Source organism: Siphateles boraxobius, unplaced genomic scaffold (assembly GCF_051911475.1).
Source record: "Siphateles boraxobius isolate OS27281-9 unplaced genomic scaffold, OSU_SipBor_1 31, whole genome shotgun sequence".
Lineage (NCBI taxonomy): Eukaryota > Metazoa > Chordata > Actinopteri > Cypriniformes > Leuciscidae > Siphateles > Siphateles boraxobius.
This window is the reverse complement of record NW_027508931.1, coordinates 18189197-18213967: the sequence shown is the minus strand read 5'-3', so window position 1 is coordinate 18213967 and position 24771 is coordinate 18189197. Positions and strand designations below refer to the sequence as shown.

The 24771-nt window shown below is 43.9% G+C and overlaps 1 pseudogene; it reads right to left on the bottom strand.

Annotated features, from left to right (window-relative positions):
- Positions 1–4698: 4698 nt before the first annotated feature.
- On the bottom strand, positions 4699–6348 carry LOC143697158 (uncharacterized; annotated as a pseudogene).
- Positions 6349–24771: the final 18423 nt, after the last annotated feature.

The window sequence follows — 24771 nt, the reverse complement described above, 5'->3', positions numbered from 1 at the left end:
CCTTTCGACCACTGAACGAGGCCCCAGGGCCACCAAACTTCTCCACCCGCACCAGGGGGCCGTGGCGAGTCGGAAAACGGCGCCCCCTAGTCCGTCGGCCCTTTCGAAGCGGCGTCCGCGAAACCACTGTGGCAAAATACATTCATTTAATGGGCGAGTGGGATTTTTACAGAAACGTCCCAGGGGCCCCAAATTCGGCACGCTGACCCCTTGGCCCTCCCTGACCGACATACCAAAAGCAGGGGGCGCTAGAGCAATGTCAAATTTTTCTAAAGGCCCTAGAGATCCGCGCTTCGGGGCCCCGCGTCAGGGGGGCCCAATATAGTGGGTTATTGGACAAATAGTGGGTTCGTGGGATGGGGGGGGGGGGTCATGGGGCAATATGCTCTCTATCGCCCACTAGAGGTGTCCGAAAACCACCTATTCCGTGGCAAGTAGGTAAGGTTCCGTGAATAGGGGGGTTAGTAATAAAGGCCCACTTCTCTACAAGTCTGTGGGCAATTGTCATCCAAATTCACCCTACGATCCCTCCGACCCATAGTGCGCCCAATGGCAGCTTATTTGTATGGGCGTTTTTCCACGAACCCATGTTTGGTACTACCTCCTAAGGGTAGCATGTACAGAGTGAACAGCAACGGTCCTAGTACTGAGTCTTGTGGTACGCCATACTGAACGTGTGATCGATAAGACATCTCTTTGTCATGCCGGTTAAAACAGGAAGCAAAAGCGAGTTACTCAATTTATTGTAAACAGATAGCAAGACTTGTGACACGGGCGTGGAAAGATGGCGCAGGGACTTCGATGGTCAGAGGTGAAGACAGGAATCGTGACGAGGTGAGACAACGCTGACGGAATCCACACAAAGACGACGATAATCCACACCACTGACGAATCCACAGAAAACACGAACACTGGACGAGCGGGAAGACAGGACTGGAACACCGACACAGGAGACATCAAACAACGATCTGACAAAGAGGACAAAAACCGGTGAGTATTTATAAGGTGAGGAAAGGTGTTGCAGCTGGTGATGATATGATGATCAGCTGGAGCGGATCAGGTAATGACACAACACTCTCACGCCTACTACGCACGTGCACTCATACAACAACATGAACACAAGACGAGAAGGAACCAGAGAATAGTATAACGTGACACTCTTCATTTACTGCTACAAACTGATAACGATCAGATAAGTATGATTTAAACCATGCTAATGCAATTCCACTAATGGCAACATAATTTTCGAGTCTATTTAAAAGAATGTTGTGGTCAATGGTATCAAATGCAGCACTAAGATCGAGTAACACCAATAGCGAGATACAACCACGATTGGATGATAAGAGCAAATCATTTGTGACTCTAAGGAGAGCAGTCTCAGTACTATGGTATGGTCTAAATCCTGACTGAAAATCCTCGCAGATACCATTTCTTTCTAAAAAGGAACATAGTTGTGAGGATATTGCCTTTTCTAGTATCTTTGACAGAAAAGGTAGATTTTAGATCGGCCTGTAATTTACTAATTCTGTACGATCAAGTTGCGTTTTTTTAACAAGTGGTATAATCATAGCCAGCTTAAAAGTTTTTGGTATGTATCCTAGTGATAAAGATGAATTAATGATATTGAGAAGAGGATCTATGACCTCTGGAAGCTTCTATTTCAATAGCTTAGTCGGTATAGGGTCTAACATACATGTTGTCGATTTAGATGATTTAACAAGTTTAGAAAATTCTTCCTCTCCTATAGCAATGAATGAATTGAATTTTTCCTTAGAGAGACTACAATGCACCCCCTGATGCGATGCTGTAGTAGACGGTTGCATAGTTATAATTTTCTCCCTGATATTATCAATCTGTCACAATGAGGAGTCGTAGATCCAAATGCAAGTAAAACAGTTTATTGTAGACACAGCACAGGAGATACTCAAAACGCCACGATTAACAGGTGGGCGACCTGGAAGGAGTCCGACGGGGAATCTCCAGAGAAGGCTAGCTCAAAGGCAGGTGAATAGATAAAGGCGATCTCCCAAACAGCTGATGTGTAGGCAACACAGACAAAAACTCCGCACGGAGACTAGGACACGGAACTGTGTGAGAGACACAAACAAGAGTGACGAACCGACACTAAGCACAGACAACTCCAGCGATATAAAGGCAGCTAACAAGTCTAATGATAAGCTGCAGCTGAAGGCCACGTCTACAAATCACGCCAACAGAAACTCAGAACAAACACCCGGATTGATGCTTTGTGACAGTACCCCCTTCCCTAGGAGTGCCTCCTGGCACTCCCAGGAGAGCTTACCTGATGATTGTAATCATCGATAAGGGAGTGATCCAGTATGTCCCTAGCAGGAACCCAGCTCCTCTCCTCCGGACCGTAACCCTCCCAGTCCACCAGGTACTGGAATCCGCGTCCCCTCCGTCTCGAGTCCAGAATACGATTAACCGAATAAGTAGGCTCCCCGTCTACGAGACGCGACGGTGGGGGATCTGGGGTGGGCGGATTAAGGTCAGAGCGAAAAACAGGTTTCAATTTGGAGACATGAAAGGCGGGGTGAATTCTCCTGTACGTTGGAGGAAGTTTGAGACGGACTGTCACCGGACTAATGATCTTGGTGACAGTGAACGGACCAATAAATTTAGGAGCTAGCTTATTAGACACGGAACGGAGCGGAATATTCTTGGTAGAAAACCACACTTTTTGACCCACGACGTATACGGGAGGCCTTGACCGGTGGCGATCGGCCTTAGCCTTGGTGCGCGCCCCCACCTGGAGCAGAGTCTCACGGGCTCTGGTCCAAGTGCGGTGGCGCCTCTGGACGAAGGCGTGAGCCGAGGGGACCGCGACTTCGGATTCCAGACTGGGAAAAATAGGTGGCTGGTACCTTACGCTACACTCAAACGGAGATAGGCCCGTGGATGACACTGGTAACGAGTTATGTACTCCACCCATTAGAGCTTCTGGCTCCAGGAGGAAGGATTCTGAGAAACCAAACATCGCAATACTCTCTCTAAGTCTTGGTTGGCACGCTCAGTTTGCCCGTTGCTCTGAGGATGAAACCAAGAAGAAAGACTGACACTCGCCCCCAACAAATGACAAAATTTTCTCCAAAATTTGGAAATAAATTGGGGACCCTATTAAGAAACCACGTCTGCCGGGAGGCCATGTAACCGAAAGACGTGGTCTACAACAGCGACCGCTGTCTCCTTGGCAGACGGTAATTTGGGCAAGGGAATGAAATGGGCCACCTTCGAGAATCGGTCCACTACAGTCAAAACGACCGTATTGCCCTGGGAGGGCGGGAGGGCAGTGACAAAATCTAGCGCGATGTGGGACCAGGGTCTCGAAGGGACAGACAGCGGTTGGAGTAACCCATCCGGTGGGCGATTGGAAGTCTTACCACACGCACAGACTGAAGATGCCAAAACAAAACTCCGAATATCACGAGCCATGGAAGGCCACCAGAATCATGCTTGACCAAAAAACTGGTGCGATTGACTCCTGGATGACATACTACATTGGAACAGTGACCCCACCGAATAACGTCGAACCGTAACCCCTCCGGTACAAATAAGCGACTCGGTGGACACCCGGGCGGAGGCGTTTCCCCTTCTAAGGCCGCACGGACCTTCGACTCGATCTCCCAAACGAGTGTGGAGACAATGAGTCTGTCGGAAAAAATGCACTCGGGAGTGGACGGGCGAACGGAACGGTCAAAAATGCGAGACAAAGCATCGGGTTTGATGTTCTTGGAACCCGGACGATACGACAATGTCAACTCAAAACGACCGAAAAAAAGTGCCCACCGAGCCTGCCTGGAGTTGACTCTTTTAGCAGATCTAATATATTCAAGGTTCTTATGATCGGTAAATCTCGTCCTTAATGTACTCAGAAAGTCCGTGTAAAAACATGTCCCATTGGGCCTCGGCATTCCAGCCACACTCAGCAGCCAACGTACAAATTCAATAGAATAGTCTGTTACCGTACGTTCTCCTTGCCTCAGTTCAGCGAGAAGACGCGCCGCGTCTCGGCCAGAAGCAGCGTGATCAAAAACTTTTCTGAGTTCGCTAGAAAAGGCTTGAAAGGATGCAAATCACGGAAGTCTCTGTTCCCAAACAGTCGTTCCCCAGCTGCCCGCTCTATCCGCGAGCAAAGTGATCACAAAGGCCACCATAGATTCCTCCGTGGGAAATGCGGATGGTTAGAGCGAGATGTAAAGTGAACACTTAGCCAAAAAAGAACGACACAGCTGGGACTCACCGGAGTAGCATGCAGGAGATGGAAGGCGAGATTCAGTGGAGCGGATGGTCTGGATCACTGGAGCCGGGGGATTCCCCGCGGCCTGTGGTTGAAAAACAGCAGCCTCGCTACGGAGTTGTTGGACCTGTTTCGTCAGTTCGGAGACCTGGGTAACTAGTGCCTGAACCGCACGACCAGTAGCCATCGCCTGTTCCTCCTGTTGCTGAAGACGAGTGTCACTCTTGAGCAATATGTCCTGCAATTCTGCCGCACTTGCTGGATCCATAAGGTGGTCGGTTCGTTCTGTCACAATGAGGAGTCGTAGATCCAAATGCAAGTAAAACACTTTATTGTAGACACAGCACAGGAGATACTCAAAACGCCACAATTAACAGGCGGGCGACCTGGAAGGAGTCCGACGGGGAATCTCCAGAGAAGGCTAGCTCAAAGGCAGGTGACTAGATACAGGCGATCTCCCAAACGGCTGATGTGTAGGCAACACCGACAAAAACTCCGCACGGAGACTAGGACACGGAACTGTGTGAGAGACACAAACAAGAGTGACGAACCGACACTAAGCACAGACAACTCCAGCGATATAAAGGCAGCTAACAAGTCTAATGATAAGCTGGAGCTGAAGGCTGATAAGTGTCAGCTGGAGCTAACAACAAACAGGTGAACACACCCACAAACCCACGTCTACAAAACACACCAACAGAAACTCAGAACAAACACCCGGATTGATGCACCGTGACACAATCTTATAAGTGAAGAAGTTCATAATGTCATTACTGTTGTGCTGCTGTTGTGCTGCTTAGAAACTTCTGGGCTTGAAATTTTATTTTTCGTCAGTTTAGCAACTGTTTCAAATAAACACCTCGGGTTTTGTTTATTTTCTTCTAATTGGGTTGTAAAATAAGCAGATTTAGCAGTTTTTAAGGCCTCTCTGTATGCAATCGAGCTCTCCTTCCATGAAATACGAAATACCTCTAAATTAGTTTTCTTCCAGTTTCGCTCCATTTTTCTGGCTGCTCTCTTAAGGGCCTGAGTGTGCTCGTTGTACCACGGCATTGGACTATTTTCTTTGATCTTCTTTAAGCGCAACGGAGCAACTGTTTCTAAAGTGCTAGAAAAGAGAGAGTTAAAAGTTTCTGTCGCAATATCGTGTTCTTCTAAGCTATCTGGGATGCTGAGATGATGAAACTGATCAGGAAGATTATTAATAAAGCGATCTTTAGTGGCAAATGTGATAGGTCTAACATATTTGTAACACGGAGTCAGCTTTGCAGCCTTGGTTAAATGAAGTTTAGACAAGACTAGATAAGGATCTGAGATGTGATCGCTCTGCTGCAGAATTTCAACAGCATTAACATTGATTCCATGTGATAATATTAGATCTAGAGTATGATTACGACAATGAGTAGGTCCTGACACGTGTTGTCTAACTCCAATAGAGTTAAGAATGTCTTTTAATGCATCTTTTTCATTATCTACATGCATATTGAAATCAACTACAATTAGGACTTTATCTGCAGCCAGTACTAACTCTGATATAAAGTCAGCAAATTCTTTGATAAAGTCTGTATGGTGGCCTGGTGGCCTGTATACAGTAGCCAGCACAAATCTTAAACATGATTTATCATTTGCACTATATATTGTTACATTAAGCACAAACACTTCAAAATAATAATATTTGAAACTAGACTTCTTAATCATTTAGAAAATATTACTATAATTTACAGCAACACCTCCCCCTTTGCCTTTCAGACAAGGTTCATGTTTATAACCGTAATCTTGGGGGGTGGACTCATTTAAAGTAATGTAATCGTTTGGTTTTAGCCAGGTTTCTGTTATACACAGCACATCTAGGTTATAGTCTGTAATCATATCATTAACAATAAGTGCTTTTGAAGTAAGGGATTGAATATTCAGCAACCTGAGTTTTATCATTTGTTCATTTGTATTAAATCTGTTTTTTATTTGTTGAACATCAATTAAATTTTTAACCTTGGATGGGTTTGGATGTTTTTTGTATTTCCTAATTCGGGGAACAGACACAGTCTCTATATGATGATATCTAGGTGAAAGAGCCTCTATATGATGGGATTTATCTGACCTTGGTGACGTGAGACAGCTGGAAGACGGTCGTTTTTTAGACGGTCGTTTAGTTTGTCTGCTTATTGACCTGAGCCCCAGATTGTCATGTTTGAGCTCTAAGACTATGTGCCATATTACTAGAGAGAAGAGCAGCACCATCCCAGGAGGGATGAATACCATTTCTTTTCAACAGGTCAGGTCTGCCCCAAAAACTTTTCCAATTGTCTATGAATTCTATATTATTTTGCGGACACCACTTAGACAACCAGCCATTAAGTGATGACAATTTGCTAACTATCTCATCACTCCTGCGAACCGGAAGGGGGCCAGAGCAAATTACAGTGCCTCACATCGTACTTGCGAGTTCACACACCTCTTTAACATTAATTTTAGTGATCTCCGACTGGCGAAGTCGAACATCATTAGTGCCGACTTCAATGGAGAAGAAGAACACTTGGTACCATCTGTTAAGTTAAAATTGTGTTTATGCACATGTATACCTCTGTGCTGAATATTGTTTAAAATTACACATGACTGTTTATCGAAAGGAAAAAGGGGACTCTTATTATGAAGTTCCCGGAAGTGCAGTTAATGTTGGTTGAGCACGAACAATGTAGAGTGAAATATGGTGTACATGAATAAATCGATTGGGTGATCGATTAACTTCTGAAGTGTCTTTAAGTGTAACATTGGTAAGAGAGGATGGCTAGCAACTACAGAGTACCGCCAACCTTTGATGAAGGAAAACCATATGAAAGTTGGCAGAATGAAGTCGCAATTTGGACCAGGGTTACGGAACTTGAAAAAAAGAAACAGGCGCTTGCTGTGGCTAGGGCGCTATCGGGAAGAGCGAGAGAAACGGCGATGGAAATACCGGTAGATGATTTGAATAAGGTAATCATTGTTCAGGTACATTAAACCACGTCATGTCATATTGTCAACATGGCACTTATGAAGCAGAATAGTGGGTCATATGTCTAATGCTTTTTGAAGGCTTCTTCTTCATAAAACGAATCGGACATCATCACATTTTTGTATACATTTTTATTTATTTACATTAGTAAGCTACAGTACATCGTCTTTCAAAACATGACCTGCACGAAAGAGAAAAAAAAATGAATGCGTCAATGTACCCAGCACTTCTGAAAATGTACTTCCGATTGCGTCTCTGTCCCCAGCACATTTCAAACCAAACTGATGCCCATGGCGACTCTGGAGGACTTGGAGTTAAGCTTTTCTTTGAGAAAAGAACAAAGAATGCCACTTAAGTCATTCTTAAAAAAGGAAGATGTGTTCGGAGTTTTGCCGACCGGATAAGGCAAAAGTTTAATATATCAACTAACTCCGCTGGTGGGAAAGCGCATGGGACTCACTCAGCCACAACCGTTCATTGCTCTGGTTGGTTGTAGCGCTATCCTATTGCCTGCAGAGGGAATTTGAAAGAACCGTTTATCCCGCCCCTCGGATTGAGGCATGCCAATGATGAGTTCTCAGACCTAACAGCACCTGTTTCCTTATACAGCTATACAGCAGTTGAAAACTGCCTGAGTTCATCTCGAAGCTCATAGACACGGGAAAGCACCTTGCCCCGTGACAGCCAGGGCTCCTCCGTATGCAGCAGCAGACTCTAATGCTCAGACGCTCAAGTCTCTGTGTTTGGACAAGTTATTTGATACTACTTATCTCCTGGCAGAGTCTTTTCTCAGAGACTGACTTTGTGGACTTAAGTGCATCAGCATGTTAGGAGCATGTTATTGGTGGAGCATGTTCAGCATCACCAGTAGTTAGTTCTGAGCACAACGTGGACAGAAAAGTGTTGTCAATTCCATCAGACATTGCCAATGTTTCACCAGCAAGTGTACTCCGCACAATCCTCTTGACTCTCTTTAATTGCCAAGAAAGGGGTCAGAATTTTCCATTTTCTCCCATTAGAAGAATCAGGTGCCCTCCTTGGGTGCCTCCATCTGGATGATTTCCAAATGAGGCATCGCTAAACACAATCATTTTAAGAGCACTGTCTCTGCACAAGTGTTGGAAGTTTAGAATTACCTTCTTGGACTTAAGTTTGCACACTATCCTGTTTGATTCATGGATTGTCTGCACAGTTGCATTTTTTATGTTTGATGCCAAATTGCTAGCATCAAATCTGGCCTGCTCTGCCTTCACCCAGAGAATCTGGCCTATTTTGAACCTGAGCTGATCCTTTTCCTCCTCAAAGAGAGATGAGTCTTGTTCCACAGCTTGTGAAGGATCCACATGTATGGGCTGCATGTGTTGAATGTAGTTTTCCTGGTGTATTACGTTTCTGTCAACAGTCACAAAATCTATTCCCACATAACAGAAGTGATCATGTTCCTCAAGTCCAACTTGGAAAACAGATCTGAGATGTGGTATTATAGTTGTGGAGAAACTTTGCGTGCCCCCCATATGAAGTCATCCTCATGGCTGTCACGGTCACTGTCACTCTCATCTGTTAATCACCGTCTGCACTACACATCCCATCATCCTCTCCGGCTCTCACCTGCACTCACTCGACCATTACCTGCACCTGCCAGCGATCATCGTCATCAATCACCATGGATTCTTATGTTCTTCACAGCTGCCTGTCATTGTCTCGCGTGATTTTTTTTCCCAAACCACTTCAGCGGAAATCCCGCCCTGCAGCCGATTCTAAAGTTTTCATTGGTCATGTCAATCACTGTACTGATTGCCTACACCAAACACTGATCCCTAAACCTACCCGTCACTGTAACCTAAACCAATGAAATCGGCTGCAGGGCGGGATTTCCGCTGAAGTGGTTTGGGAAAAAAAATCACGCCATTGTCTCATCATCACCTAGGTTATTTAAGTTTCTGCTTGTCTTCAGTTCAGGGTCGGTTATTGTTTGTGTCTAGTGCATACTGTTTATGTGTTGCACGCTGTCTCACCTAATGGTTCTTGTAGTATGTTTCGTTCAACAGGTGAAGGAAGAAGACAGGGTCTTCTGTTTATGTGTTGCACGCTGTCTCACCTAATGGTTCTTGTAGTATGTTTCGTTCAACAGGTGAAGGAAGAAGACAGGGTCGGCTTGTTTGAGACTCAGGATTTTATTGCTACGTACCAGTAGATCACAAAATAACAGAAAATAACACAAATGTGGCACTTCTCAAAAACACTCAAAGATAGCTATTGATATCAGCGTTTTACACAGTCCAACTTTTCTTACTGGCTTTCTCTCCCGAGTCTCAGGTCTGAGTCTCTTTCTCTGCTTCATTTTCCCAGGTGGCTTTTATCCGGTCTCTTCACGCCAATTACTGAAACGAGACACAGGTGTTTGTCATTTTCACTTGACCCACTTATGCATCGCTCGTCTCGTTTCTCTCTCTCCCGTCACAGACCTCGCTGAACCACGCCCCCCTTGCCACATACCCCCACCGCCCGACTCAGGCCGGGGGGCCAGCCACCGATGGCCAAAAACTCTTTTTCGATGGTGCAGTACTTAGTCTCTCTCTTGGAGAGCTTGCGGCTAATGTACAGCACCAGCCGTTCCTCTCCCTCTATCTCCTGAGACAGGACTGCTCCAACCCCTGTCCGATGCGTCAGTGAGCAACAAGAAGGGGAGAGAAAAGTCAGGAGAATGTAAGAGCGGGCCACCACATAGAGCAGCTTTTACTTGAGTGAAAGCCTGCTGACACTGCTCCGTCCACTGGACCGGATCTGGTGCTTCCTTTTTAGTAAGATCAGTCAGCGGGCTGGCTAGGTCCAAATAACTAGGTACAAAACTTCTCTAATATCCCACCAGCCCCAGGAACTGTCTCACCTCCTTTTTGGTCTTGGGACTCAGGCACGTTGCAACTGCTGCTGTCTTATCAATTTGGGGACGCACCTGCCCGTGACCCTTGTGGAAACCCAGATACCTGACCTCCACACGCCCAACAGCACACTTCTTTGGGTTGGCCGTCAGCCCAGCAAGTCTCAGCGCTCTCAGGACGGTGCGCACATGCTTCATATGACGCTGCCAGTCATTACTATAAATGACGATGTCATCTAGGTAGGCAGCAGCATAGGTAGCATGCGGCCGGAGGATTCGGTCCATGAGGCGCTGAAATATGGCTGGAGCCCCGAACAACCCGAAAGGAAGCGTTATGAATTGGTGTAATCCAAACGGTGTTGTAAAGGCTGTCTTTTCTTTGGATAGTTTGTCAACCGCATTGGATACTGTGGGCGAGAACACGTACGTAAAATTCTGTATGCAACCTGGCTACATCAGTGATCTGGGACGGCGGCAGATGATCTCCTCCCGGGACAAGAGCAAGAGATTGATTTTTCGTATTCACTTCTGGCCCGAGATCTTCTTCCATGCCAATTAACGTCGCCAGCATCACTGACTCCGCCTCAGACCATTTTTTAAGGAGGTTGAGATGGTAAATTTGATGTGTCACGTTCCTATCCGTTCGAATTACCTCATAATTGAGATCCCCAAGAGAGAGTCGCTGTGTGACCTCAAAGGGCCCTTGACACATTGCAAGTAATTTGGAATTCGATGTAGGGAGCAATACAAGGACTTTATCTCCCGGTGAAAATTCTCTCAGTCTGGTTCCCCTGTTGTATAACCGGGACTGTCTGTCCTGGACCGGCAACAAATTCTCACTCGACCAGGCAGTCTGTTTGTGGGTGATAAACGCTGGTTCGAATCGATTTAATGCCCAATCATTCATACAGTTCGCGTAACGTATGTGACATGAACGACGTGCCTTGATCAGTGAGGATCTCCTTTGGGATCCCCACTCGGGAGATCAAACGAAACAGTGCGTCCGCGACACTCTTAGCGGCGATGCTGCGGAGCGCCACTGCTTCGGGGTATCGCGTTGCATAGTCCACTATCACTAATGCAAAGCGATGCCCCCGTGCAGATCGTTCCAATGGCCCAATGAGGTCCATGACAATTCTTTCGAAGGGGACCTGCATTAATGGAAGGAGCTGCAAAGGGGCTTTTTGGCGAGGCCTGCGGATTTACCAGCTGACATTCACGACAACACACGCACCACCTGCGTACGTTCTCGTGAATGCCTGGCCAAAAAAAACGAGCCATGAGACGATTTAATGTTGTTGCTTGTCCCAAGTGTCCCGCCATGGGATTACAATGAGCCGCCTGGAAAAGCATTTCCCGACGGCTTTTTGATACTAATAACAGGGTTGTATCTTGTTTGGTCTGAGCGTCTTGTATCACTCGATACAACTGATCTTTTAAAATAGCAAAATATGGATAGGAGAGCGGACGAGCAGGTTGGAGAGGTTGACCGTCGAAAGAACGGACCTGTTCAAACACATGTTTTAATGACTCATCTTGCAACTTTCGGTTCCCCTGAATCAGACGTCAGTGTTCCTGGCTCTGCCTCTCCAAGCTGCACTCCCACCCCCATTTCCTGCTTTTTATCTCCACAAGAGACATCCGCACATAAATACCTCAATAATTCACTAAAAGCAGGCCAATTTGTACCCAGAATTAGCGGATGTCGGAGGTGCTGGTTAAAGGAGAACTCCGGGCAATTTTTAAGTTAATCTTGATCGTTAGACCTTTGTGAGTACTGACTATAGAAAAAAAACGAACCGGATTGGTGCTTGCTACGCGGAGCTGCGACCGCGAATGCCCAGAGCTCCCACCCAGCTAAAACGGCAGCTATGGGGGCATCGACATAAAGAGCGTTTTTGAACCTCTTAACAGACACAAAATGCAATTAAAATGTCTGTCCAACATGAACAGGGACCCTACATGTGAACAAGATGCGTTTAGCAACTTAGCCATTGTTTCAACTCACCTAAATAGTCTTTTAGACGGCAAGCTGTAGTCTCGCGCTGCAGTCCCGTGCTGTAGCCGGAAAAGGTTGATCATGTGCGACGAGTTATGATCAGAGTTGCTTACAAGTGAAGAAGAAATGGTTCGTGTTTGTGCCTTTCCGAATTGTGACAACAGAATGCGAAAATATAAGAGCTTATATTTTCATCGTCTTCCTTTCCATGACCTCGAGATTCTGCAGTTTGTGGCTAGTTGTATTTCAACTTGATGTGCAAACTCCCGTAGAAGTACTACGCGCTAAAGATTACCGCATTTGCAGTGAACACTTTGACAAGGATGACTACACACACTCAACACAGCGGGGCCGTTTGAAGAAAAATGCCATTCCATGTACGAAGACTCGTCGCACATGATCAACGCTCCTCCCACCTGGACATTGTTTACCTTTTCCGGCTACAGCACGGGACTGCAGCGCGAGACTACAGCTTGCCGTCTAAAAGACTATTTAGGTGAGTTGAAACAATGGCTAAGTTGCTAAACGCATCTTGTTCACATGTAGGGTCCCTGTTCATGTTGGACAGACATTTTAATTGCATTTTGTGTCTGTTAAGAGGCTCAAAAACGCTCTTTATGTCGATGCCCCCATAACTGCCGTTTTAGCTGGGTGGGAGCTCTGGGCATTCGCGGTGGCAGCTCCGCGTAGCAAGCACCAATCCGGTTCGTTTTTTTTTCTATAGTCAGTACTCACAAAGGTCTAACGATCAAGATTAATTTAAAAATTGCCCGGAGTTCTCCTTTAACTGCCACCTCCACATTATGCTTTTGTCCCCTAAAATGGATAACAGCAGTCACTATAGGATATTTCACCACATCCCCGTGCACATACCGTACCTGAACTATGCTGCTCGAATCCAATGCCTTGGGCTGAATCAGGCTCCGATGGATTGAGGTTTGGTTACATCCTGAATCCCCTTCATACTCACAGGTATTTGGTACCAGCCAGCCTGACCGGGGGCAGCCTGTGTGACATCCGGGACCCGGATCATTGTCCCCACCTCCATCACCGGACATCTGTCAATGAAATGCCCCGGGTCCCTGCAACGCCAACAGGCTGGCCCAGACCTACCCTCCACTCTAGTGGTAGGAAGTGGCTCAAGCGATTGGCGTGAAGAGAGCGGGGGAGGTGAAGCAGCATTGGTCCCGGCGGTGGTCAGCCCTGCCCCCCTGGCTGCAGCTCGCGGGCCACCAGCATAGTCCAGACCGGACCCACAGGGTTCCTAGGGGTTGAACTCTCGGCGGGCCTGGAGGACGAGACCTGGGGAGAGCAACAGGTCGAGGGGAAGAGGGAGAAAAAGAAAAAGGAGAGTGAGAGACTGTTGGGAGGGGTTCGCCGACCCCTGGGCACGCCACCATGTGATCCTCCGCCAGCTGGATGGCTGAGTCCAGCGACGTCGGGCAGTGGCACTGGACCCACTCTGCGGTCCTCCTAGGCAGGCGGGTTATGAACTGCTGCAGTACCACGCGGTCAATGATTCCCTCAACGTCGCTTCCCTCAGCTAGGAGCCATTTGCGGAAGGAGTCCCAAAGCTGTTGGGCCATCACGAAGGGTCGGCCACTTTCGCCTATATCCAGGGAACGGAATCGCTGGCGATGTTGCTCTGGACTCCGGCCGATCCACTGTAAGATGGCTAGTTTCAGGTCGTCGAAGACCAGGAGGTTCCGAACAGGCAGTTGTTGTGCAGCTATTTGCGCCTTGCCAGACAGAAGGGGAATGAGGCGCACCGGCCATTGGTCCCGTGGCCACTCACCTGCCTCTGCCGTCTTCTCAAAGAGGTCTTAAAAAACCTCGAGCTCGTCCAGAGCCCCCATCTTATTCAATGGCAGGTGGGCGGCAATCTGGCGCGCTGTGGTCTCTGCCCGAACCTCCCAGTCGATCCAGCTCCGCAACCTATCACGGTCCTCCTGTTGGGCCTGGATGATGGCCTGGAACCGACATTCCTGATCAGTCCTCAGATCCAGTAAGGCTTGGTGTTGTTCTTGATGGAGGACCGCAAGGGATGAGATGAGATGTCATTGGCACTTGACCCACTTACGCACCGCTCATCTCCTTTCTCTCTCTCCCGTCACAGACCTCGCTGAATCACGCCCCCCCTGCCACAGTTCTATTCTGAATTACATTAAACTAACTTGTTACTCTTTCAATCTTCATATCTTTCTTAGATCTAAATCGTGACAATGACAGGCAAGAACCCCAGTTACAGTGCAGTCCCGATCTAGCCAATAAAAAACAACTAGATAAACATTGGAAATTTTTCCTCCTGCTTTCAGCACTATTTCTTTCACTCTATTTTACCAGTAAAATGAAGCATCTGCCAGACCATATGTGACCCGTCACAGAAACCAGGGACACAAGTCGGCAGCACAACTTTCGAGCAAAATGAGAAAGAAGAGTTTTTTTTCAAAATTGGTGATTTTCAATTTTTTGGAGAATCTGTTAATTGAAATCACGAAGAAGCCTCTCCATGTTTGAGATAGCAGTATTGGTATATTTAAAAGCTTACATTTTGAGGTTGAAATCGGCTTGTTTTCGGAGATTCTAGCATGCAGTAGGGGCGTGGCGTGTCATTGTCTGTGTGTATTTCCATACTGAATAAACCGGCGCTTTTGCCCCCGCCCTCCAAGTCAACCACATGGCTACTTATTATGCTGTGCTCTGGCCGGCTCTCTCTGATATCAAAATTCAATGAAGATGGATGCCGCAAAGATTGTCGCAGACGAGATGAACCGTCTGGCAGTTACACCGAAAATGTTTTCGCCGCACTTCGTGGGCTCGGGAAACTGAACCGGAGGTATGGGCGCAGCGCGCGCGCCCTCAGTGCTTCAATACGGCGGCTCGGCTCGCTGACAGCGGTGGCTGGCTGTTTCATATGTGACGGAGAATCGAAATAGAGGATGCAGTTAAGACCTTTGCTGCGATGAAGGCCTGCCGTGCGTGTTTCTGAAATGTAAGTTAAGCTTCATTTGCTCTTTAGTCGTTATTTAAGATGCTGAACCTGCTGATGATATAATGTGCTTGCGGACATTTCATTTGTGTGTGTATACGCACATAAGAAAGTGGTGTAAAGAGATTTGCAACAGTAATTTGAGGAGGTGAAATGTGATTATTTGGAAAATTGCAGAAATGACTGCTTAAAGAAAAATGCCAGCAGGCATTTGCCTCCTACATAAACTTTAATATTGTTGACATTTTGGGCACACGAGCGTTGCGCACTATTTGCGCTATATGTAGGCCTATGGCTTATTGGTCTTTGTTTGTTGTTGCTGGTTTTGCGTTATATGTATATGGCATATTGGTCTTTGTGTGTTGTTGCTGGTTTTGCGTTATACTGTATGTATATGGCATATTGGCCTTTGTGTGTTGTTGCTGGTTTTGCGTTATATGCAGGCTATATGGCATATTGGTCTTTGTGTGTTGTTGCTGGTTTTGCGTTATATGTATATGGCATATTGGTCTTTATGTGTTGTTGCTGGTTTCGCGTTATATGCAGGCTATATGGCATTATTGGTCTTTGTGTGTTGTTGCTGGTACGTTGCAAATAGAGGGGCAGCACAATTGTTTTTCGCCTAGTGCGGCAGAAGTGCACTCATTCGAAGTGTAAAAAAAGCTGTAAAGCACATGGAGGAGCTTTACAGGGGGTATGGCTTATCTAAATGAGATGTAAATGAGCCCTATTGTCACCCCCAGCAGCAGAGACAGGTGAGAACTGCACAATCTTTAGAGCTCGTTTTCTCCTCTTTGAGCTTTTTTAAGTGCCTACTTTAAAATGGCCACAACTTCTCCAAATATTATCAGATTTCCACATGTTACACATTGTTGGAAAGCTTGGATATTACACTCTCAGAATCTATGAATAACTCAAAATGCCCCAGAACCGACTTGTGTCCCTAGTTTCCGTGACTGGTCACATATGTGACCCAGCCTGTGACACCCCAGCTAAAGTCGCAGAATCAAATTATGAGTTTAAGAGCGTCAAAGTAGTCATAGCCATAAAAATGACAAAAATAGGTCATGTGTGTTTATTGTTGTAAATGATCAATTATGCCAAGGGTTTTGAGATGCAATACTCAAATTTTCATTTATAACATGATAAATACTGAAATTAATGATTTTATTGACACTATGTTTTACTTTTGCGCAAAAAAAAAAAAAAAAAAGAAACTGGACGTGGGCTTCCTAAACATAGATTTCAATAGTCTCTGGGGTTTTTCGGCACAACAACACCTGTGATTCTTATATCATTCGGTTCAGGAACTTCTTTTCTACTTCTTTTCTATCAGAAAGAGTAAACAGACCATAATATCAATCCGCGGCAATCAGGCCAACACTAGTTAAGGCACACAAAAAAATGCAACTTAAGCCGGGTTCAGATGTCTGTGGAGATTGTTTCGTGTCATCGCCAATATATTAGGCAAGGCAAGTTTATTTATATAGCACATTGCATACACTATGGCAATTCTATGGAATAAAAATAATCACAATATAAAAGAAAGGAAAATTAAAACAGTTATTCAAAATGTTTTACATAGAAAGGAAATAGTGCTTTGCATAGAAAATAAGCACAATATAAAAGCAAGGGAAATTAAAACAGTTATAAAAGGAATTAAAAGAGATAAATGATACAGTTATAAAAATAAATTAGAGTAAAATGAATTAAAGTAGTAAAAAGATGATACATAAAATAAATTTCTCATCTGGTAAAACACCGGTGTATCTTAGTTTGCATATAGTTTTACTCTTACACTGTGTCTGTGGTGTTTATTTGGCGCGCCTAAGAATTCCATTGGACGTCTCTGATGGACCAGATTTTTCCCTAAAATGAGACAGGAGGAGCTCTAGGACTGGCCTCGGGTTCACTGCCCCATCAGTCCACACCCCAAAAAAATCCATTTGCTTGGAAGCTCAAGGAACGGAGTCGATCCAGTCCGCACCCCACAGAACCTTGAGTTTAAACAAAGAAAAAACTGCAGTCTTTGCTCTGGAAACAAAGATGAAGTTCTCAAGGGGAATGCTTACCTTCACTCTAGGGGTCAAACAACTAAAAATCAAGTCAGGAATCTTGGTGTGACTCTAGAGCAGTGTTTCTCAACCCTGCTCCTGTAGGATCCACAACACTGCATGTTTTCTTTGTCTCCCTAATCAAACACACCTGATTCAACTCATCAGTTCATTATCACATATATACCCATGTGATAATGAGCTGATGAGTTGAATCAGGTGTGTTTGATTAGGGAGACAAAGAAAACGTGCAGTGTTGGGGGTCCTTCAGGGGCAGGGTTTAGAAACACTGGATTAGGGAGACAAAGAAAACATCCAGTGTTGGGGTCCTTCAGGAGCAGGGTTGAGAAACACTGCTCTAGAGTCAGACCTTAGTTTCAGTAGTTATGTCAAAGAAATAACTAAATCAGCATACTACCATCTGAAAAATATTGCAAGAATTAGATGCTTTGTTTCCAGTCAAGACTTCAAGGCTTTTATCACCAGCAGGGTGGAGTATTGTATTGGACTCCTCACTGGCCTTCCCAAAAAGACCATAAGACAGTTGCAGCTCATACGCTGCTGCCAGGATTCTGAGCAGAACCAGAAAATATGAACATATCACACCAGTCCTCAGGTCTTTACATTGGCTACCGGTTACATTTAGGATTGATTTTAAAGTATTATTACTGGTATATAATAATAATAATAATAATACATTTTATTTAGGGGGCGCCTTTCTAGGTACACAAGGATATCTTACAGGTTAAGAGGGCTAAAAGAGGGAATGACATTAAAAAAAACATTAAGCTTCATGGTAGTACATTTTACAAAGTAGACAGACAACATCTGAAAAGTACTAAGAACATCAGAAGAGCAATAAAAAAGTGTGTCTGAGGGGTTACTGTGACAATGTAGTACTCCGTAGATTTAAAGATTAAAAGCTTTCTTAAAAAGGTAGGTCTTTAACATTTTTTTAAATTAATTGACTGTGTCTGTCTGTCGAATGTGGGAGGGGAGGGCATTCCAAAGTCTTGGTGAGGAGCAACTGAAGGCCCTGGCCCCCATGGAGGAAAGGCGGAATGTAGGGGTGGCAAGAAGGCCTGACGAGGAAGAGCGGAGGGAGCGTGCAGGGACATAAACTAGTAAGAGGTCAGAAATATACTGGGTGCAAGATTATGAAGTGCTTTGTAGGTGATGAGGAGGGACTTAAATTCAATACGGTAGTGCATAGGGAGTCAATGCAGATTGATAAGGATAGGTGTGATGTGTTCAGATATTCTGGAACAAGTGAGGATTCGAGCAGCAGATTTCTGAACAAGTTGGCGTCTGTTTGTCAGCTTAGAAGGGATACCAATGAAAAGGGAGTTGCAATAATCCAGACGAGACGTGACAAGGGCATGAATTAAGGTTTCAGTACTGGATTGTGACAATGAGGGTCTAAGCCTGGAGATATTACGCAGGTGAAAGAACGAAGTCCGAGTAATTGCTTTAATCTGGGATTCGAAGGAAAGGGAACTGTGCAAGATGACACCAAGGCTTGTGACTTGTGTTGACAGAGGGACCGAGATTTCATCTATGGTAATATTGAAATTATGCTGTTTTGAAAGAGAGGATTTGGAGCCGATGAGCAGGACTTCTGTCTTATTGCCATTAAGTTTCAGAAAGTTTGTGTTCATCCAGTTTTGAATGTCTTGAAGGCAAATACTTAGTGAGGTGGGAGGAAGTGGAGATGAAGGTTTAGTTGAGAGATAGAGCTGGGTGTCGTCAGCATAGCAGTGGAAGTGTATTTTGTGATATCTCAATATCTTGCCCAGAGGAAGGAGGTATATAATGAAGAGAAGAGGACCCAGCACTGACCCCTGGGGGACACCCTGTGGCACAGTCATACAGGCCGATTTGTGGTGTTTGAGTTGGACAAACTGTTGACGATCCGTGAGGTAAGAACTGAGCCAGGAGAGTGCACCCCCTATGATACCAATGTTGGCCAACCGTTCAATAAGTATGGGATGTGAGATAGTGTCAAAGGCAGCACTCAGGTCGAGTAAAATAAGAATGGACAGAAGGCCGGAGTCATCTGCACAGAGTAGGTCATTGGTGATTTTCACCAGTGCTGTTTCTGTGCTATGTTTAGCACGGAAACCAGACTGGAAATGTTCATATAGGTCATTGTAGTTGACATGTTGGTGTAGTTGATTTGCCATGACCCACTCCCGTATCTTGGAGACAAATGGAAGGTTGGAGATGGGACGGTAATCAATGTTCCCTCTAAGCTGCGCGCGTGCGCGGTCGCGCACTTCTGATGCCGAGGCAGCGCACTTCTGAAGCTGCGGCCGCGCAGAAAAGAATAAAATGCCATGCAGAGGACTGACGCGAAATGTGTGGGGAAATCCATTTGATTGTAGTTTAAGTGAGAAATAATTTCAGTGCTCTGGTCAACCGCTATAGAGTGAAAACTGGTGAATGCAGTTTACAGGTTTCATAGAAAGAGAATGATGTGAGCACGTGTGATTGGCAGTGAGTCTTGTCTGCGGACCAAATAGCTCAATACGAGAGGCAACTAGAAACGCAGACATGTGAAATAAAATCACATCATAATGTTTTAAAGAAGAGTGGTTTGATTAAAGTGGTGGAAATAACTGTTGATGGACACAGAACGGTAACAATTACACACCCACCCGCGTGCAAATTCAAAATACATCATTAGTTTAAATAGATGTTTTTTGTGTGTTGGGGAGTTTCAAGCATGGTTAGATTACTATAAAAGAGTTCACATATTTAGCTATTCGATCTATTTAAATGCTTAAGTTTGTTTTCATATTATAATAATATAATATGTAAACAAATTGAAGCATTTAAACTGATATATTATATCACTTCAAATACTTCAATTAGTTTTTTTTAATTATATTATATTATATTAGGCCTATATTTTATTACATTATAAGCCTAAATAAAGAATCTCACAAGGGTATTTTTTAGGTTATATAAGGCCTATATTTTATTATATAATAATTCATAAGCAATAAACAATCAATTTACTTTGATGGTTTAATGCTTCCTGTACACAATTAACTGACTGTACAAAAACACTTTATGGTTTTCACAAACCATCTCAGTGTAACAGCTTACTTTTCTTTCATACTATATTCTATTATTGTAAAGAATTGAACTGTCCTGCAGAAGATTTTGTAAATCATTTTTCATAGGATTTCTTGGTAAAGACTGTACAGTTAACAGCACTGTAAAAAAAATATAAGGTAACCTGAAATGTGCTTCATATAGTGACTTCTTAATTAGCTTGTTTTTCAAAAATATGATTTAATACCAAGAAGTTACATCAAGGGTCAAATAAAATAGAAATGGCACATTCAAGTTAAAAGTTACAACTGAATGTTGAAACTATTGAGTTTCTACGTATGCTGTACAGGTCAGGTATAAAGAATAGTTTTGCTCAGGTGGCGAAAAATGTCCGCCCAATAGAAAAAAGTTTTGCTCAGCATGAAAAAAAAAAAGAGGGAACATTGACAGTAATTGTTCAAATCTTCAGGATCAGAATTGTGCTTTTTGAGGACGGGAGTGACAGCAGCAGTCTTAAGAGGGGGCGGTACAATGCCAGTGGAGAGGGAGGAGTTAACTAATTGTGCCAGGGCGGATTAGATCCCGCCCTGTTAATTGTGGTGAGTGATGGGTGTGACAGCCTATCGGCAGCCATCCCTGGCATATTTAAGGCGGAGTTCAGGCCACCTGGGTATGTGTCATTGTCATTGTCACCCTTGTTTGGGTACGCGCGTGCATCTCTGCTGGAGGTATGTACCTAGCTGTTTGGCTAATGTTGTTGCTAGTACAAATGCACTATTAAAGTGGAAATGTATATGTGTTAGCTAGACTAGGGTCTGGATTTGTGCGACGTCGCTGTTGGGTGCAGGCTGTCCTCATCACAGGTATGTTGCTGCTAACGGATTACTGTTAGTTTTGGTTTGATCTCCGGTAACCTATGTTTCCATCATAGTACAGCTTATGTGTTTGGTCAGATGGAACACCGGTACTATTTCGGTTTGCCTATAATAAACGAGGCTGTGAGTAGCTGAGTCCTCCGTGGGTCTAGCGATCTACCATTGGAGAGGTAAATTTAATCTCTGATTTTGACGGGTGGTTTTTAAAAAAAAAAATGCATTCATTAATTGTTTGTTTTCTTTAGTGCGTCAAGCTGGTTGTGAGTGGTTCATCTTGGTGGACTGCGGGGCAAAATGCTCCATAGACAACGTCGTTAAGACTGCACTGTTTTGTTCTGCTGCCATTAATCTGATTATGTGATCGTTTTATTATTTCGTTGCATTATTCGTTTTCTTTTCTTTAGTTTATTTGTTTATTTTGTGAAATTTTTTTTTAAGCCAGCGCTGGTGGCCTAAGTGAGTGGTTAGTCTCAGAGCCGTCATTTGACGTGAGACGTGCTATCAATCGTGTAATTTAGCCCTTACCTTTTGTAATATTGCCAACAGCAGTTTGGTTATTTTGCACTGTGATCAGTGCTTTTCTTAAAGACTGTGAAGAAATGAGCTACATTCGGTTTTGGATTTGTTTTCTGTGATTTAATTCATTGTTCTCATTTTGTATCTTACTTTATTTTTTTGTTTTATATAGCATTTGGCTGGTCTAATGTTTATGCTGCACTGGCAGTCTGATGTGAACTCTTTGGGAAACACTAGCCAGTTCAACTTCTGTGACCAGTAATCTGCCAAGTGTTGTCTTCTTTTATAGTCAGAATTTGTTCTACTATAATTGGTTGATACAGGTGTCTGCAGCTAATTGTGAAATTGTATTGTGTCTGTTTGTGTGTCTTTCAGGAGCTGAAGGCCCCCGTTGTGGGGAAGCTAGCTGTTTGTGCCCTTTCTGGTGGTGGTGTTTCCTTCACCGAGTGTTTTTTTCATTGGCACCTGCGTTCCTTTCACTTATCTAGTGTGAGTGTGTTTGTGAGGAGTGGAGTTTTGTGAGTGGTGTGGTCTTAGGATGCTCACTGCCCAGCTAGCTCCCTACCGGTAAGCCTCAGCCCGAAAGTGTGTTTGTGTTTTGTGTTTTTTTTTTTTTTTTTTTGGACGCACACTGAAGTAGTTTTTATATATATTTAAAATAAGTAGGATTGTGAAAAATAAAGTTTTATGTATTCAGATTCACGTCTCTTGTCCTCTGTGGTAGCGAACCTGTGTTCTTGTGAAATTTTCCCCGTTTAGTGAACCGGGGTGGCGTAGTCTGCTTTTCCTTTTTTTATTTTGCTATACTTTTCCCATAAGTGTAACTTTTGCCCTACCTTCACCTCGCCACATAATGTAGTGAGTAAGGGAGAGATGGAAGGCAGACATGCTTTGAGAAGACTGGTAGACAGGGGGTCTAATTGGGAAGTGGATGTTTTTGATTTACTGACAAGCTCTGCGATGAGGTTCTCTGAAGCCAAGGTGAAGTTTGAGAGGGAGGTAGTAAAGGCAGAGCCCTGTAAGGTAGATGTGTAGGACAGGTTATGAATTTCAGTGTTAGGAATATTAAGTAGATGGTGATGGATATCTTGAATTTTTGCATGAAAGAAGTTTAGAAACTTGTTGCAGAGTTCCGGTGAAGGGTCCGAGAAGACATCATCAGGAGGCTTTCCGGTTTACTGTGGAAAACAAGAGCTTAGAATTGTTTTTCCCAGAGTTTATAATGTTTGAATAGTAAGATGTTCTCGTAGCAGAAAGGGCATTATTGTAATGTAGCATGTGATCTTTGTAGGCCTGGTATAAATCACTCAATGGCCTAAGACCTCAATACATTGCAGATATGCTCACTGAATATAAACGGTGAATATAAACAGATCACTCAGATCATTAGGATCACATCTACTAGAAATACCAAGGGTTCACTCTAAGCATGGAGAATCCGGTTTTAGCTATTATGCCAGCCGCAGCTGGCTCAAATTCAAATCCAGACTCAAAACATGTTTAGTTGTGCATTTACTGAATGAGTACTGTGCCACTGTTCGTCTGACTGATTACACTGTATTTTGGTTTGATTCTAAACTCAAATGGCACTGAAAATTGGATAAGAGACAAACATAAATTACTTAATTGGAGAAATTGAGAGATGAAACCATGCTGATGACCTGGGTGTGTGGTGGAGTAGTGAGTTTGATGTGTCAATTAAACTCGAGGTTCTGTAGTGTGCGAACTGGATCGAGTCCATTCCTAGAGCTTCCGAACAAATTGTTTTTTTGGGGTGTGGACTGATGGAGCAGTGAACTCAAGGAGTCAGTCCAAGAGGCCCTCCTGTCCGATTTTAGGCAAGGCAAGTTTATTTATATAGCACATTTCATACACGGTGGTAATTCAAAGTGCTTTACTTTGAAGCACTTTACAAAGTGCTTTATCAACATTTATAGACAAGTAGTTTGTTTAGGCATGGTTTGTAAGGAATTACAAACCTGCGCACATATATTCAAACGCACATAACTATAGAATCAATTCTTAATGCGCATGTGAACGCCATCAGCATCTATCACAGGTTCACGTTTAAAGTGTGTTTAGAGATAACGGTGTCGTCTTAGCAGCCCCTAATTTAATAACAAATGATCATTTAGACGGAAGTGAATCAATCAAAACTAACTTTAGCTGGAAAAAACATTTTTCAAGAGCCACTATAAAACCAAACCAATCTCTGTTCCTTAAATTATATGTTTATCTCTGTAAATTTGCTTTGAAACAATCTACATTGTTAAAAGCGCTATATAAATGAGGATGACTTGACTTGACTTGACTTTACATATAAGACATTAAAATAATCAAAAGAAATCAGAGTAATTAAAACAGTTTTGAATAATAAATAAATAAATAAAATACAGTACAAACAGTTGAACGAACAGTGGCACAGTGCTCATTCAGTAAATGCACAGCTAAACAGATGGGTTTTGAGTCTGGATTTGAATGTGACTACTGTAGGAGCACATCTGATCTCTCCTGGAAGCTGGTTCCAGCTACTGTTGGCATAATAGCTAAAAGCAGACTCACCATGCTTAGAGTGAACCCTTGGTATTTCAAGCTGATGTGATCCTTATGATCTGAGTGATCTGTTGGGTTTATATATTCAGCGAGCATGTCTGCAATGTATTGAGGTCCTAGGCCATTTAGTGATTTACATAGCAGTAATAATACTTTCAAATCAATCCTATATGTAACTGGCAGCCAGTGCAAAGACCTGAGGACTGGTGTGATGTGTTCATAATTTCTGGTTCTGCTCAGAATCCTAGCAGCAGCGTTCTGTATGAGCTGCAACTGTCTTATGGTCTTTTTGGGAAGGCCAGTGAGAAGTCCATTATAATAATCCACCCTGCTGGTGATGAAAGCATGCACACGTTTCTCAGGCTTGACTTGGAAACAAAGCATCTAATTCTTGCAATATTTTTCAGGTGATAGTATGCTGATTTAGTTATTACTTTGACATGACTACTGAAACTAAGGTCTGACTCCAGAACAGTGTTGTTTTTGGCAGCCCTTTTAGTTTTAGTCTTAGTCTTGGTCTTTTGGACAAATGCTTTTTAATTTTAGTCACTTATAAACTTAATAGTTTTAGTCAAGTTTTAGTCGACGAAAACGCGA